We start from the raw sequence: 17,638 nt of genomic DNA, 5'->3' as shown, positions 1-17,638 counted from the left end.
TACAACAGGCTGTGGTTGCGGAGGTCACCACAGCAGGCGGCAATGGATGGCAGCACTGCCAGGCAGTGGCAGATGGTGGTAGCTGCTAAGGGAGGGAGGGGAAGGGGTGAGGTACCAACTGTAGGGGTTAATGGCTGTGAGATTGGCCAGTTAACTATGGGCCTGCCAATCAGCTGATGGCAGGCCCATAGGCAAAGTGGGAAACCATAGGCAGGGAGGGAAGGCTAGCCTTCCTATGGGGGACGAATAAAAATGGAGCAATATTAGTCCCTTCATATTCATCAGGGTCTCTGGAACTCAAATACAAAGGGATGAATATTTAACAAATCAGTGATTTTTAACGAATATGGTGATTCTTTTTTTATTCATCCTCATGTCTAATAGTAATACATATAAGTTATTGATAGGTAATATCTTTAAAACATATTTAAATTAATTTAAATCATTTTAGAACTTATTTAGAGCAATATTTTAAAATATTTCACAATACTAACACTTAAGATTACCTGGAATTGTCAGAATTTATGGTGGGGTTATGCTGATCCCAGCGCATTGTTCTCTTTGACTACAGTGAAGTATTTCTTTAACAAAACTTCAACAAAAAGTTTGAAAACCTATTCCTTTCCTCCCAAACCTCAGTTCCGTTGCAGGCATTAAATTATACTGACAAATAAAAACATGATTTGAAACTATGTCACCTGTCCTGGACTTATCTTCTCCTGGGTAAAAACAATAGCAGATTTGGTTGTGTTGGATACTTTCGTTTTCATTGGCACAGAAGCAAATGAAGATGTCATTTTTGATAGGTAGCTGAAATGGCTAAAGGTGTGCCCTGCAGATTGAGAAGTATGTGGAAATGTCAGAAATGTTAGCATCACAAGGCCATATCTATAGAATTTTTTCATATTAAGTGCCATTATTATCCAACAAGTGAAGGAACCGGTGTTTGCAAGCATTCCTTTAGAAAAGATTGACTTTTTCACCACACATCAGAACTATATCCTACAATGCTGAGAATGGCTAGCGTATATCAACATACAAAGAGTTTTTGACCTTTGAATGTAATGCAGTTATTCTTGATGGTAAATAAAGAACAGAGCACCATGGAATGTTGAGAGCATTTAAATATTGATTTTCAGAAATAGCATGATCTCCATGTCCTCAGTCATGCTAATACCATTAGTTTCTTGGCTTAATGCCTGAGACTATTGAAACTGATGTGACTAAAGTACAACTACGTTAATAGAGTCATATACTATTGCTTGTGCATAGAAGCAATTTCTTCTCATTCCTGTAACATCTTGTTTTCTTGCAGACCAAGTGATATCTACACAAATATAATTGCACACAATTTAGGCATCTAGCCTTCTTCATTCACCATTTTCTTTGTATTTGACAGATATAAGATGACGGAGGAGAAGTGTACAATCAAGATTTTAACCAGCATATCACCTTTCAGAATCATTGATCACTTATCAAGTAATTAAATTCATCAAGATTTTTACAAATGCCTTTTTCATGGTTTTTATGCAGTTGCTCACAGTGAATTATTATGAATATTGAAAATATTTTATGGAAGAAAAGCCTACAGATTTATTGAAGGTGAAGTTATACAAAAGTTTATGCATTAGTCTAGCCAACGTTTTTAATAACTCATCTTAAAACAGTGCAAATCCAACATTAAAGAAGGGAAAAAGATACTGTAATGCAAACATTGTACATATGAATTACCAGTGAGAACTAGCAATGCTAAATGGCAGTATGTACTGGAAGTGAATATTTTTATCTATGAGGATTTTGTTTATACCTGAAAAGTAACAATAAAAGCACTTAGTAGCAAAAATGACTTTCTTAATTGCTGTACAATGAAAACAGTCTACGATACATTGGCCGAAAATTCTGCTGTTTTAACTTACAATTTATAAGACGGATTATATCATCAACAACAATGCTTTTTAGGAAAATAAAAAAATTCAGTTCCTATCCCTTCTGATATGTCCTGAGTTCTCTTGTGGCTGACCCATTGCATCATGGGAAAGTTCTTCAGACTTATGGAACAATGAGGAGTCTTTAATTTTCTAAAATCTCTGTCAGGGTGATTTTTACCTCCATGATATTGCTTTGCTCACCCAACTCAGAATAAAGAGGCAGGACACAGGTGATGGGTTGAAAATTTGGGCTGCAACTTGATTAAATATAGAACTTAACCCTCTCAATCTGTACAGGGGAGGAGCCTACCATAGTGCAGAATCCTGGCCTGGAGCCAGGGTTCCCATCTGAGCTCCACTCTAACTTTAAACGGGTGAGTCCCAAGTTCCAAAGACCTGCTGTCCCTAAAACAGCCCATCTTGGGCAGGTCAAGAATCAAATGATTCCCCAGCCCACCAGCTGCCCAGTGCCTTGACCTATGGGCCCGTGGAAGTCCCCATACATCCCCATCCTGCACTATTCACCAGTGTGAAGGGGAGACCCCACCCAGATTGATCCAGTAGTGCCTAAGTGCAAATACCAGCATGGGATAGGCAAACATCTCCTGTCCACTTTCAGCCATTTGGATGAGAAGGTCAAAAATCCCTATCCTGCCCATTAGGCAACCAGATGGACTCACACAGGGTTCCTGGAGCAGGCGGGTGGGTTGTAAGCCTTGAAGGAGGCTGAGGCTGGGGCCAGGTGGTCTCAAATAAGGTGCTCTGACCTTGCCCCTTCACAGGCATGGAACACAATGCATCCCACGCTAGCCTCCCCTCTAGAGGAAGAGGGCAAACAGCCCCTACCAGTGCTCAGTGGAGGCAAGCCTTGCTCTCCCAACCCGGCTAAAGAGGCAAGACACAGGTGATAGGTTGAAAATTATGGCCACAAAATTACGAAACAGAGGACGTAACACTCCCAGTCTATACAGGGGAGGGCCCTGCCATAATGTCGAATCCTGGCCTGGAGCCGGGGATTCCACCTGATCTCCACTCCAACCTGAAATGTGTGAGTCCCAAGCCCTGAAGATGTGCTGTCCTCAAGCTGACTAATGATTGAATGGCCTCCCCTATTTGCTGGCCTCCCAGAACTATGACATATGTGGCCCACAACCCAAGGAGGCCCACTATACATTCCCCTCTCATCATCATGACCTCAGGATCCACGGTACCAGCAGGTTGGATGGTCTAGCACCCCCAGCTGCCTGACTGGGAACTCACCACTAATTTTCCCTTCTGGACTTCCCACCAAGGCATAGGAACTAGGCTATGGTCCCAGATGGCCCCAATGTGAAAAGAGTCGGTGCTGAAACACCAGCCATGAAGCCCAGCCTGCTGCAACATGGCAGAGGTTAGTTTCTAAATTGGAACTTAGGGGGGAACATCTGTATGTCAAAGAAGGAGTCCCTGATGCTTCGCGAACCAATTCTTCGCAAAACGACAATTTTCCTCCAGCTGATCGGCAGTTTCAAAATGGCCTCCGGGTAAATAAAATGGCCCCCCGCTGTTTTCTGGGATGGATTCCTCACAAGACAGCCACTCGAAAATGGCCGGCCTATGGAGGATCTTTGCTGGATGGTGAGTTTCCAGCCCATTGGAACACATTGAAGGGGTTTCAATGTGTTTCAATGGGCTTTTTATTTTCACATTACGACATTTTCGTTCTACAGCAATTTCGCTGGAACAAATTGACATTGTAATGTGAGACACTACTGTATATAATATTCCTTCTATTTCTTTATCTTCTCTAATCGTGTTTGCTAACAACTCTATTATTCTTGCCTCATTCCTTGGCCTAGAGAACTAATTTCTTTGTTTGTGCCACTGCAAAGCCAAGAGCTGATGAAGCCATGATTTCTGTGGTGTAGTGTGAGGGCACAAATTAAACCTATGGCCTATGGCCTGGATTACTCACCTGTGGAATGGCCTGCTTCTGGAATGTGAAATCTTTGGTTCACTCCATACACAGCACAACTGACTGTTTTCTGTTGGCAAAAAGAGCTGAGCTTTCATTCCAGCCTGGACTTTTCCATGATGGAATGAGTAAAAAAAGACTGACAACAAGGCTTTTGCTGAGCTGGAAAGACAATGGAACAGTATGGACAGGTTACAAGGTTGAATATGTTCGGAGGTTCCAAGCCCAGAGCATACCCTGAGAAGATGCTATGGTCGCATCATGTACCACAGGAATAAAGAAAAGTGGAGCAATGCACTTGTTATCCCAGCTTGCCATCTACCAACACAGAACTGAATTGGGGGGGGGGGAGAGATAAAGAAGCCAGCCAGAATGCAAGAGGATTAGGGGCATCGGTGGAGCAAGAAACAATTGTTGCTGGGGATTCAGAGTCACATTTTTTCATTCTCATGTGCAGACACTTCTCAGTTGTAGATTTTGACTGCTCTGGGGCCTTCAGGCCTTAGCTTACCTTGATTTTGAGAAAAGCTGCAGTTTTTACAATGGGGTAGACTAATTCTTGTGGGAGATACTACACCTCCCTTGTTTCCTCTCTCTCACAGACACAGACACACACAGAGACGCACAGACACACACACACACACACACACACACACACACACACACACACACACACAGATTTCACTATTTTCCAGGGGATTCTCAAGAGCCTCCTCCAGCACTACAATTCAAAAGCATCAGTTCTTCTGCAGTCAGCCTCCTTTATGGTCCAACTCTCACTTTCATACATTGCTACTGGAAAAAACATAACTTTGACCATGCGGACCTTTGTCGGCAAGGTGATGTCTCTGCTTTTAAAGATGCTATCAAGGTTTGTCATTGCTTTCCTCCCAAGAAGCAGGGGTATTTTAATTTTGTGGCTGGTGTCACCATCTGCAATGATCATGGAGCCCAAGAAAGTAAAATCTGTCACTGCCTCCATATCTCCCCCTTCTGTTTGCCAAGAGGTGATGGGACCAGTGGCCATGATCTTAGTTTTTTTGATGTTGAGCTTCAGACTGTTTTTTGCACTCTCCTCTTTCACCCTCATTAAGAGGTTCTTTAAGTCCTCCTCAGTTTCTGCCATCAGAGTGGTATCATCTACATATCTGAGGTTGTTGATATTTTTTCTGGCAATCTTAATTCCGGTTTGGAATTCCTCCAGTCCAGCCTTTTGCATGATGTATTCTGCATATGTTAAATAAATAGGAGACAATATACAGACTTGTCATACTCCTTTCCCAATTTTGAACCAATCAATTGTTCCATATCCAGTTGCAATTGTTGCCTCCTGTCCCACGTATAGATTTCTCAGGAGATGGATAAGGTGATCAGGCACTCCCATTTCTTTAAGGACTTGCCATAGTTTGCTGCGGTCTACACAGTCAAAGGCTTTTGCATAGTCAATGAAGCAGAAGCAGATGTTCTTTTCTGGAACTCTCTTTCTCCATAATCCAGCGCATGTCAGCAATTTGGTCTCAGGTTCAGCTGCCCCTTCAAAATACAGCTTGTACTTTGGGAGTTCTTGCTCCACATACTGCTATAATGATCTAACTGTGGCTAATTTTGAATAACTGTAATTTCATCTGATTCTTTAATACAAGTTGTTCTGCTTTACACTTTTCATTTCATTATTGCATTGTATTGTTAGAAATTCATTGATTTTCCTTTGATTTCTTTAATATCATGCCTTCATTTCAGAAATATTATCTCCTGTTTATCTGCTGTAATTTAAATAAATCTTTCCATTAATTATATTTGTAAGTGGCCTAGTGCCATTTCTAGTCCTGTCCTCCTAATCACTGGGGTAACAGGAGCCTCATTTTCATATTTTAAGTGTTAGTTTGGTTTAAGAAAAAATATAAAATGTAACTGATGGAGTCTGCGCACAGCAATTTTAAGTGTTATGTTAAAAAACAAACTACATGCAGAGTAAAAATGGGTATTCTCTCTTGCATGTTTGTGCTTGCCAGCAGTTGAAAGTAAATAAAATGATCAGTTGGTCTTTATTAAAATTATCAAAGAACTTTTACTGTCTAAAGCACATGTAGAACAGAATAAACTCGCAGTGGTTTGATATTTGATACTTCATACATAAACTGCGTTATGTTTGTATATCATCCTTAAACTTGACATAGTTACTCAAACAAACAACTCATTTAATAGCTAAACCCATCTGCCCTGTCTGATATCACATCCTAACACTACAACATATTTGAGCCTATTTGACAGATGTGCCAATTGCTTTATATTTCTGATTTTAAAACCAAAAGACTAAAGTGCATTTTAGATCAAACCAGCCAGCACAGCACAGACCCTTGCAGAAAGGTTCTGCAAGAACCATCAGAGCACAGAAACATAACCCCCCCGCCTACCCCAAACCCAAGCTGCAAAAACCCTGTACAGTAAATACAGTGTACTCACCCAGAACTGGCAGTCTCTCTGTTTTAAAAAAGAAAGTCAAAAATCCAAAAATTTAAAAAGCCAAACAAAAAAACACACACCACAGTACGTATAGTACAGTACCAGGCAATACCAGAGGCAGTCTGAAGTCTCTCTCCGTATCCACACTCTAACCACTGGAGTGATTGAGGTAGCAGACAGGCAGTCTCATTGCTGGCCAATGGTTAACTGAAAGTCCACATTTCCCACTTTCCCCACCTCCCTGCGGTTTTTTTTCTGTTCATAAGTTGAAGCTCTGTTTGCAAGTCGAAGCAAAATTTTGCAACCAGAGCTGTTCGTAAGTTGAAATGGTCGTAAATAGGGGCATTTGTAAGTTGAGGCACCACTGTATACTAATGGCACACATCCCCAAAATTCCAGACAACTTCTCCCAGCAGTTTCATGTAAATGTTAAATAATAAGAGGGAGAGGCCTGAGACTAGAGGGACACCATAGATCAATGGCCAGGGTCCTGAACAGGATTCCCCCCAACACCAGCTTTTGAGTTTGACCATCCAGGAAGGATCAGAAAGAGTAAAGAGGAATGGAAAACCTTTGAAAATAATTTCCTTATTGCCATCAAGCATAGTAAATAAACATCTAAATTTACTTCCCTTTGAACCAGCTGATAATTCTTTCAGTCTGCCATATTGCAATGTTTGGTTAGCAAACATTGCAAAGATAATGTTTGCCTTCTTATTCCGAGAAAGGACATTTCCCTCCCAACCACCACTGCACACTATCTCTAGGCCAACACTATCCATATACTTCATTTTGGCTATCCACAGTTTGAAGGGGCTGAGGCAACGGAGTGCATAGATAGCTGGAAAACCTGGAAAAATGGAGTAAGAGAAACACTGAAAAAAGCAGATAAATAGAAGACTCCCAAATAAGAAAACAGAAAGAACAGAGCATGTCAGCTTCATGGCAGGGAATATTGCTAGATCTAGATAGCAGTAGCACGTAGCCCTTTAAGCAGAGTATGATGGCAGAGCTATCAGAAAAAGTTAAGCAGAAGCATTTTCATGTGAATGAAGGAATATACACTAAGAAGAATACATTGTACTGGTAAGTTCCCCTGAATGGCAATGCTTTGGCAAAATCCACTTTCATAACCCACATGGATCTGTATCAATTTATAGTCTTCCTGTTTGAGCTATGAAATACCCTCCACATGTTCCAGAGGTTATTGACTAATCTGTTGGCAGGATTCCTCTTTGCATATGTGTACAAAGATGGTGTGGCAATTTTCATGTAGGATTTTGCATCTCAGGGCTTAGTTACACTATGAAAATGAATCAGGAGAGAGATCAGGGCTTTTGAAGTTGGTTTAAAGTCACATGGTAATCACATGTTTTTTGGGTCACTGCTCGAGTCCTCTTGGGAAAACTTTTGATCCATTTTTAAACTGTATTTTAGATTGAACAAGGAATGCACAAGTGATTTTAGAATCATTGCACTTGAGGCTTTACCCTGCACCCACCTGCTCTCACACCGGCTGCCATGAGCTGCTGCTGCAGTGTTATTTTAAATATAGCTCTGTTGCTCCACCCCATATACAGCTGCGTCTGAAACTGACCAGAGACATTGACTAGATTGACACTTCTAGGTTTCCGAAGAAGGCACACACAAACACACAGAGAGAGGGGGGAGGGGGGAGGGGTCGGGGTCACAGGACTGCCAGCTAGGCAGAATAGAGGGAAGGGATGCCAGTGAGTAGCAAATCCCACAATCACAATTTACACTGACAGAAGCATTTACATATGCCAAAATGATTCAAAATAAATTGATTTCACAAGTGATTTAAAACGAAATGATCCTCATAGCAGAGTAAAATACCTCACTTTCCAATTAAAAAAAACAGCCTTCCCAGACAAAAATAAAATTTAAAAAAACCCTCCACACTCCCATGTGCACCATGCAGTCACTTTTGAGAATCAATTTCAAACATGCTAAGACTGATTAAAATTCAAGATTATTTCCATGTGTCACTGCACTCTCATTTACATCTCCTGTAAATTGTGTTGCAATGCTTGCAGGAGGCAGGGCCTACAGTCAAAGTCTGAAGAAGCCAATTGGAGCAAGGGACAGTTGTGTACTGAGGTCACGTTGTGGGAGAAGGACCAAATCCAACCCCTGGAAGCCAACATGCAAGGCATTCAAGAGCGGCTAGGGCCTCAGAAGGAAAAGCAAGCCATATCTTTTCTGGGACTGTTGGAAAACAAGAACTTTTATCCTTCACTTCAGCATTATTACAAGTCCTGAGAAGACCTGTGTAAGAAGTATGTGTTGTTTTTAGTGAATATTCAATGGACAGAGACTTGCCAACAAGCATTTGACATCTTGAATAAATTAGCAGGAAATATTGTATTAACAGCTCCCAATTTTGAGCAATAATTTGCCCTGCAAGCTGATGCAAGTAAATGTGGTTTCAGAGCAGTTTTGTTGTAGGAGGGACAGGATGGGGAAGCTTCTGCCCAGGGAGAAAAGTTATTCTGTCACAGACAAGCAGTGTTTAGTGGTGATGTGGTCAATGGCAAAACTGAGACCTCACGTTTGTGGGGAAGTAAGTTCTTGCTGCAGACTGACCACTCATACCTCATTTGGCTTAGTCATTTGTCAAATCCTAACCACCATCTGCTTCATTGGAATCTCTGTCTACACGATTTCAAATATGAGGTCCAGCATATCAGGGGTTGGAAGAATATGCAGCTGATGGGTTGACTAGAATGTATTTTGAAGAAGGGTAAGAGATAACAGAAACAATTGATGCTCCTGTACTAGAAAGTTTTTGGAGTGTGAATCACGATGTATTTTGCAGTTACTTTTCAAAGTTTTGATATTCTGTACTCTTAGACTTTAATGTAACTCTCTGTGTTACTTTTTTACGGAAAAGTTATTGATTTATGTATTGGTTTTATCCTATAATGTTACAATTAGTTATATGGATTATAATGCCTGGAATGTGTTCTCTTGTATGTTAAGAACCATGATTACTTTGCCTATAACTTTTTAGAAATGAATCAGACTTGAAAAGTCAGATTCATCTTTCAAGAGGAAGAGGCATGTGAAGAGATTGTAAATGTAAGGAACACGAAACATGAAATACATTCTATAGACTTTTATGTTTGCCTCTAAGGGCATGTGAACATGAACTTTCACTCTCTGGAAACAGTTTGTGCACAGCTCTTTCTGGTTTCCTGTCTGGGGTTACTTCAGTGTAGACCTGAGATCAAGAAGACTTCAGAGAGGAGCTGAAAACTCAAACTTTATCTTTGGTTGATCTCTTTTTTATACTGAAATGACCCAGTGGTTACATCTGTGAGTTAGGGTGTGCTGACTTGCCTAAGAGTATGCAGATTTTGAAGCTAGGGAGGAAACCTATAATAATGATAGAAGGTTCAAAATAATTATATAATAGTCAGCTGAGGTGTCAATGGGCCATTAGTGGTAGAAGGGGGATTTTAGAATTTGAGTCTTTTTTGGGGGGGCCGGGGGAGCTGTGCTTTATTTCCTGCTGACAAGTAGACTTCTGTGTGCTGTGCAAGAATGTATGATCAGGGTGTGTCTTCCCAGTTTTGCTCCATCACTCTATCTAGGTATTAGACATATAATGTTCAATATATGTAGTTTTCTTGCTTTTTTAAAAAATTAAATTTCACAAATCCTTTCAAGCTGGTGCCTAGCTGGGGCCTGAGAAGGGACTAATTGTCTAGTCCTTGCCCCAGTTAAGCTACTGAATTAGTTATATTGATTTCTATGGGAACTGTTGGCATATATTTATATTAAGCTCCAATTTAGAACAATGGCTGAAAACCCATTGACGCAGCTCCATACATATAAGGCTGACGTTGTCATCAGCTAATTTATTAATGTTGAAAAATTACCATTTCATCCCCCTTCAGTTCTGTAGCTCCTTAGGAATCCCTTTTGTCCTGGGAAGGACTTGGAGGCCTCGGGTTAAGAGGAGGAGTCTTTAAGGTCGTATCAACAATTTCCATTCACATTCAAATTATCAACTCTGCAGCAGGGGAAAAAAGTTGTCCTCAGGGCTGGCTGGGGGCACTGGACATGGAACTATGGAGTCATTTATTCAATACACAGGTAGGAGGAAAGTCAAAAGGCCAGAGCTTGGAGCACTGTATTTACCTACAACTAGTTAATGTTGGGGGAAAATGGTTACCATGAAATTAAAAGGCAACAGTATTGTAACAAGTAAGACAGCTGTAACCTATCATTTTCTAGTTGCTGTCAGAAGCTACTTTTGACAGCCAGGTAAGGCACTTTTAGAAGCATTGTGAAGGGAATTTTTAAAGTTGCATCCTAATCTTTTGTTAAACACAGAGATCTTTTAAAAATGTACCTAAGAAGTAACCAAAAGTTCAATAAGCAACCAACAAGGTACACTGTAATAAGTAACAAAAAGAATTGATTTTTTTAAAAGAATGTAACTTTCCAGGTTTTCCAACTCACCGGGGGAAAACAACCTAACGCTATTCACTTGCACTTTCCTGAGGAGCAATTATGAGCAAAAATGTTTCTTGGCATGTCATTATGCTGTTAAAAATCACAGGCACAAGGATTTGGAAAATGGTGGCACACGGGAACTTATAGGCGAACATTTTCTGTCTCATCTACACTTTTGCCTCTTCTTATGAACAGGGTGTGAAAGCAAAAAAATGCTTGACCAGGAAACAATGGTTTTCTGGAGGGAACCTGTGGTTAATACCTGCAGAAGAAAAGTGGCAACTCATTTTTTTATTGGTTGGTTGTTGTTGTTTTTGGACTAGATGCAATTCCTCGTCATTCATTGATGCGAAATGTGGCTTGAAAGCAAACAAGAAGGCCAGTGTTGGGAAATTGGGGAAGTACATTTTTACATTATTTGCATATTTCTTTTTCAGAAAAAGAAAAGATCGATTGTGTTTGTGTGTGTTTGTGTTTTGCAACAGGTTTTAAGGGGAAGTGACTGCTGAAGAAAAATCTGAAGTGAAGCAATTCTGTGCAACAGCTAAGAACAACAGACGGCACCTAACAGCAGGCCAGGGAAGACCGAAGGAGAGCTATTGGAAAAAGGTGAGAGCCCTTGCTGAGGGTCCAGGATGGCTCTCCCCTGGCCGGGCTCTACAGCTCTGCTTCTGCTATGGGTATGTTGCACCGCAGGGGAGGGTAAGTAACCACATTTTATGCAGATGCCACCAATAATATTGTATGTTTATTGCAACCCTCAGCCGGGATCATTTTCGATCAAGGTTGCCTTGTGTGATTTTTCCCCCCGTCTCTCAGTAGCATTTTGTGAAGAGTGCTGCTATCATTAACTTCAACTCTTAACTTTGTATGTTAGTCTTCTGCTTTTTTTATTCTCAGCACAGACAACACATTTCTGAGGAAAAGATGGAATGGCTGTGTAATCCCTTTTCACTGACACCTCTTGTTGGGCCATCCATCTGAAAGCAGTAAATTAATTATTTTAGAGATTTTGATTGTTTACTTAAAGAAAGGAGTAACCAAATCTTATGTGAACATATTCCACAGTTTCCTCTGTTTGCCAGTTTTATTAAGCCCCCGTGGCTTCATATGAATAAATACACAAAAAGCAATGATTTTTAAATGCACATTTGAAGCTTTTTAATTGATCAGTTTGTGTGCCTAACTGATGATGCTTAGGCAGCAATCCTAACCAATCTCATCATAGAATAGACCAAATTAACTCAGGGGGACTGGCTACAAGTGGGACTAGCAAAGCAGTCCTATGCATGTCATAAGACACAAGCTCCACTGGTTCAATGGCCCTTACTCCTCAGAAGGTGTGCACAGGACTGAAGCCTTGTCACCTAAATAATTACATGCTATGAAGTAAATTCTGATTAAGTATAGCATTTAGTCTTACAGACAATGCTAAATGAAATTAGTTTTGTGAATCTATGTTTACTGTTGAATTCCTCTCTGACTGGACAGACATGTGAAGGAATTTATCATATAGGATGGCAGTTAGAAGAATCCTAAATTTGCTGCAGAATGGTTTCCTTTTTATTGAAAACACAATATGAATCTGTAATAACTATTGTATCCATTTCATTACATTATAAGAACAAATTCTCTTCTTCATCGTGGTCTTCTGTGAATGCACACAAAGGGTTAATACCAGCGCCAGCGTTGGGCCTCTCGGAACATTCTCTAGCTGCAAGAGAAAAGTAACAATGTTTAGGACTACCCCTACTGCGCACGCCCAGCCTAACCGTCCCTCAGTTCCATTTTTCCGCCTAGCGGTTTGGAGCCTCTCATCTTAGCTGCGTCTATTGCGATCTATTTGATTCCTTGGTTTTGACCTAAGCTTCGCTCACGGACTACCCTAGCGTTTTTCCCCTCAACTTGGCGACTCGGTTCATCCTCTTCACGGTTTTACTCGGACTGATTTCGGACTGCTCTGCCTTCTCCCTTAAACTAGTCGTTTCGGTTTGCTTACTGCCCTATGTCCCCGTCCGGGCCTTTCAGCAGGTGTGTAGTGTGCGACCGTAAAATTCCCCATCAGGACGGCCACGATACTTGCCTGTATTGCCTGGGGGAATCGCATAACTCCAAAACTTGCCCACACTGCAAAGCTTTTACTAAAGCCGCTCTTAAGGCTCGCCAGCAGCGCCTTAAACTACATCTGTGGGAGTCAACGTTGTCTTCCACGGCACCCTCGGAGGGGGAAATGGCTTCCACTTCTCGAGCAGCTCCTGTTCAGTCGGTCGTCTCCAAAGTTTCTAAAATGTCGAAGAAATCCGCGTCGTCGAAATCGGCCGCTCCTGCTTCGAATCCCGAGCCTCCGGCTCCAAAAGCTAAACCGTCGAAAGCATCTAAGGCTAAGGCAGCCGCCCAGCTTAAGATGACATCCCTTCCACTTTCTCCGGGCTCGGGTTCGATTCCATCACCGATTCTCGAAGAGTTGTCGAGACGCTTCGGGGCCTCGTCCGAGGCGCCCGCCTCTTCGGCTCGACGCACTGAAGCGGCACCACCATCGGGAATGTCTTCCCCGACGCCGAGCCAGTTAGTCGGTGTCACTACTGGTCTCACTTCTGCCCCACATAGCCCTTTTCCTGCGGGCCAGGGGTCACCTCCGGTGTCGATCTCGTCCGTGCACTCGGACTCGAGATCTCCTCGAGACGAGGTACCTTGTTCACCTGTGCGTTCGAGGTCGAGATCTCCTCGAGGCAAACGCTCCCGCACGGAGAAGCATTGCTCCCCGAGTCGGTCCCCTTCTTCCGGCCGCTCGAGGTCGAAGTCTCCTCGACGGAAACGGTCGAAGAAGAGACATCGGGCTTCTACCCAGTCCGACTCTTCCCATCGTTCGGACTCGAAATCCTCTAAGCGTAAACGCTCTAGGAAGAAGCGCCGTTCCCATCGGCGTCGTAGCAAGCATCGACGTCGATCCTCTTCTTCCTGTACGGCAGATTCCGACCACCCTAAGCGTCGTAAGCGCCACCGACGTCGTCGGGAGCGTTCGAGGTCCCTTTCCTCGTCTTCGACGTCCGCATCTCGAGACCGGTACCGCAAAAAGATCCGGTACATATATCTGTCTTCTTCCTCGGAGTCAAACCGGCCTCGACGTCGACGCCGAGCTATTCGAGTCGGAGAACAGCCTCCTACGCTACCTGTTGTCCCTCCACCGCAACCGGTTCCTTCCACTTCGGCGCCAACTGCGGTTCCAACTCGACCCCCGACAGCGCCGGTCGACATCGAGAAACCCCCTCCAAAGAAGAAGAGGGATGTCTTCTCCTCCGATCCAGATGAGGTGTCCATGGAGCAGTCTTCTGACTCTGACCAGGAGCAACCCCCACCCCTGCCACCACACGATTTACCTCCGGGTGATGTGGTACTCTCCGATACGGGTGACCCTCATGCCTCTTCCCCATCTGAGGATTTTTCTTCGTACTCCCAGATGATGTCCAGACTTGCTAAGACCCTGAAGTTGGACTTGAATCTTCCTTCCCCTCCGGGTGAGGACTTATTCTTTGGGGACATCAAGAAGGACAGTACCGCTCCCCCTAGCATAGCCTTTGTGCCTGTAGTTATGGAGGCCATTAAGGAGTTATGGGCCCAGCCTGTGACTACTCCTAATGTCCCTCGCCGCACAGAACACTTCTACAAGATCCATGGGGCTGACACTCACTTCTTACTCAAGCATCCGATTCCGAATTCGCTCATTGTTGAAACGAGCTGTTCAAGGCCATCGGCCAGGGCTCATGTTACCCCCGTTGACAAGGAGGGTAAGAAGCTGGAAATCATCGGCAGAAAAATCTACTCCCTGATCACCTTGTTGCTTCGAGTCATAAATTACCAGACTGTGCTAGGGGCTTATCATAAGCAGTTATGGCTTAAGCTGTTGCCAGGACTAAAATTGATACCTGAAGACACCCGGCAAGCTTTCCTAAATTCATACGAGGAAGCTCAGACGGTATCCAAATATGAACGCCTTTCCATCAGACATGCAGCAGAGATTTCTGCCAGAGTTCTCATGTCTGCCATTTCTATCCGGCGCCATGCTTGGCTCCGCTCTGCGGACATAATGGAGGACGTCAAGTCAAAGGTCGAGAGCCTCCCCTTTGACGCTACCGGGCTGTTCAACGAAAAAACCGACTCACATTTAGAAGATCTTCACAAGGCTAAGAGGACTGCCAAGTCTTACTCTGTTCAAACTCAATCTAGACAGCGACGACCCCAGTGGCGAAAATATTATGGCCAATATCAGCCCTCTCAGCAGTACCGCCCGTATAAACACTTACCTCAGCAGCGCTCTGGCCAGTCCTCTTCTTCCGTACAGGGCTATCAGAGCTATCGGCCTCGTCCGCCCCATCGCCGCCAATCCTTTAAGCCGCCTGGAAGAAAACAAAAACAGTATCTTTGACTTTCGGCCCCCCATTTTTACTCACTTACCACCTACCACCCGTCTTCAACCGTTCCTTCACAACTGGTCTACCATCACAAACGACACTTGGGCTCTAAAAATTATTCAGCACGGTTACCAGCTGGAATTTATAAGATCTCCTCCGCTGGGTTTCATAAACCACTCTCCATTCGACTCCTCGCTAGAGGAAGAAATATCATCTCTCTTGCGAAAAAATGCCATCTATACAGTACCACCCCGCGATATACAACGCGGGTTCTACTCCCGCTACTTTGCTGTCTCAAAAAGAGGAGGAGGCATAAGGCCCATCCTCGATCTAAGACTACTAAACACTTACCTACGACCCAGACGGTTTCGAATGCTCACCTTGGAGTCCATCATGCACCTTCTAAAGAAAAACAACTGGTTCGTCCTTATAGATCTAAAGGACGCATACTTCCACGTCACTATCCACCCCGATCACCGCAAGTTTCTCCGGTTCATCTTTCAGGGCACAATATACGAATTCCAGGCCCTGCCATTCGGCCTGTCCACAGCTCCCCGGACCTTCACCAAGGTAATGGCCCCAGTGGCTGCCTACCTTCGTCTCAGGGGCATTCACGTCTACCCTTACTTGGACGATTGGCTCGTAGTCTCCACCTCACGAAGACAAGCCCTGAATGACACAAAATTCATCCTGTATCTTCTCTCCAATCTCGGCCTCACTGTCAACAGACAGAAGTCTCAGCTCATCCCCTCCAAAACAGTGCAATACATAGGAGTCTGCTTAGACGCCATAAAAGGTCGGGCATTTCTTCCCCCGGAGAGAATACACAAGATTCAACGAGCCATCAGGAAATTTCACCCTCGTGCTCGGGTGACAGCCCATCACGCCCAGCACCTCCTCGGCCTGATGTCGTCCACAACACCGGCGCTCGCTCACGCTCGTCTCAAGCTCCGGTCTCTCCAATCATGGTTCCTCACCCTTTTCGACCCTATGATGGACAGCCAGAGAAAGCGCCTCCGTGTCACCCCGGAGCTAGCCAGACAGCTCCAGTGGTGGATGTACACACCCCACCTCACGGTTGGCCGGCCCTTTCGTCCACTCCGTCTCACTGTTCAGGTCACAACGGACGCCAGTCCATCCGGCTGGGGGGCGCACTGCGGCCATCACACCATTCATGCCCTCTGGACCCCACAGGAAACCATGCTCCACATCAATCACCTGGAGCTACTTGCAGTGATCAAGGCCTTCAGGTCCTTCCTCCCTCTGCTACGCGGCCGCGGAGTTCAACTGGTAACGGACAACACTACCACAATGCACTATGTCAACAAGCAGGGCGGAACCCGCTCTCACTCACTCCTATACCTCTCCATCCTCCTCTGGGAGTGGTGCTACCGTCATCATATCTACCCGGTTGCCATCCATGTAGCCACAGAGGACAACACGGTTGCGGACACTCTAAGCAGGCTTCAACATCAGACACACGAATGGGAGTTGAACCCTCTGGTCTTCCAGGACCTTTGCCGCCAATGGGGGACCCCAGTGCTGGATGTGTTTGCATCCCCTCACAACGCGAAATGTTCCCTGTACGCGTCTCGGGCAGGTCTCGGTCTCCACTCGCTCGGCGACGCATTCATGATCCCATGGAACCAGGGTCTCTTGTACATGTTTCCACCGATTCCGTTGATACAGAGGTCCCTGATCAAACTCCAACGTTCAATGACTCCGGCCATTTTCGTTGCACCCTTTTGGCCTCGCCAGGTGTGGTTCCCCACTCTAGTCAGCATGGCTGTGGACTCCATGACCCTTCCGTTGTGGCCGGACCTGCTGACCCAGGAAGCCGGCAAAGTCCTTCACCCCAATCTCGACACGCTCCATCTGACGGCGTGGAGGATCGTCCCGAAATCCAAGAGGTCTTGACCAACGCCGTCAAGCCCTCCACGTCTCGCTTGTATGCCTACAAGTGGAAAAGTTTTTTGAAATTTACCCAACAGAGGGATCTTGTCCCCTCCCCTGTATCTCTTTCTACGCTTCTACAGTATCTCCGTTACCTGTTTGATTTCCACTTGTCTATATCTACTATCAAGGTGTACCTTGCTGCGGTTGTCTTCTTCCAACCCAGAGCTTCTCCCTCTTCACGCCTCTTCTCTCACCCTACCGTCAGAATGTTCTTGAGGGGTCTCTCCAACCTCCGACCTCCCGTTCGTCCCCCACTTCCGCAGTGGTCCCTTCACTTGGTTCTACATGCTCTTTCCAGACCCCCATTTGAACCCATGGCTACCTGTGACCTCAAAATGCTTTCTTTGAAAACACTGTTCCTGGTGGCTATCACGTCTGCTCGTTGAGCTAGCGAGTTGGCAGCTCTCCGTCATGACCAACCCTTCCTCCAATTCTTTAAAGAC

The 17,638-nt window shown here is 44.4% G+C and overlaps 1 protein-coding gene across 7 annotated transcripts in view; it reads left to right on the top strand.

Annotated features, from left to right (window-relative positions):
- The window catches only part of CFH (complement factor H), a 275,435-nt gene that overhangs the window by 150,285 nt on the left and 107,512 nt on the right, over window positions 1-17,638 (top strand). The window contains exons 23-26 of one of the 7 annotated variants that reach the window (XR_013544565.1): window positions 1,400-8,645; window positions 10,269-10,467; window positions 11,316-11,532; window positions 11,731-11,819. The exons of 4 other annotated variants lie outside the window; for them this stretch is intronic. The gene's annotated coding sequence lies outside the window, so the exon portion shown is untranslated. The remainder of the gene's footprint in view (window positions 1-1,399; window positions 8,646-10,268; window positions 10,468-11,315; window positions 11,533-11,730; window positions 11,820-17,638) is intronic. 2 more of the 7 variants (XR_013544563.1, XR_013544564.1) reach the window with 2 other exon arrangements.

Source organism: Pogona vitticeps, chromosome 4, assembly GCF_051106095.1.
Source record: "Pogona vitticeps strain Pit_001003342236 chromosome 4, PviZW2.1, whole genome shotgun sequence".
Lineage (NCBI taxonomy): Eukaryota > Metazoa > Chordata > Lepidosauria > Squamata > Agamidae > Pogona > Pogona vitticeps.
Note: the sequence above shows the minus strand (reverse complement) of the source record. Positions and strands in the feature narration are given on the sequence as shown.